The 399-nt window shown below is 54.1% G+C and overlaps 1 protein-coding gene across 1 annotated transcript in view; it reads left to right on the top strand.

Moving 5' to 3' along the window:
* LOC105002143 (protein FAM50A-like) overlaps positions 1 to 399 on the top strand; it is an 8344-nt gene that overhangs the window by 2236 nt on the left and 5709 nt on the right. The gene's annotated exons all lie outside the window — the stretch shown is intronic.

Genomic DNA, 399 nt, shown 5'->3' with positions numbered 1-399 from the left:
CCACTGGGGCCAGAGGAGAGGGGATGATTTGAGTTGGGCCTTCAGGGTGAGGGGAATTTCATTAGCATCCAGAGATGTGGGGAGTTGGGAGGCGTGTAGAGTTGAGAGATGAGTGTGCCCAGAAGTGGAGCCAGCGGGAGTGCACACATTTTAGGCCTAGGAAGGGTGCAGCTGCAGGCCTGGAGGGGGTGGGTGTTTAGAAAGCCTAATGGTCTGGGATCCGTATGGTAGAACTGAGGCAGGGGTTGGCACAGGGACAGCTTTGAGTGGAGCAGCCAGTGCTGTCAGAAGAAAGAGCGAAGAGCCTGCCAGCCTCTTGGGGGAAACCCCGGGATAGTCTTTGTACTATTTAGTAACATTAAGTATTTGGTGTCTAAAACGTTCCCATTGGCAGGGCAG

Source organism: Bison bison, unplaced genomic scaffold (assembly GCF_000754665.1).
Source record: "Bison bison bison isolate TAMUID 2011002044 unplaced genomic scaffold, Bison_UMD1.0 scf7180017855336, whole genome shotgun sequence".
NCBI classification, from domain to species: domain Eukaryota; kingdom Metazoa; phylum Chordata; class Mammalia; order Artiodactyla; family Bovidae; genus Bison; species Bison bison.
This window is presented reverse-complemented; position numbering and strand designations above follow the sequence as displayed.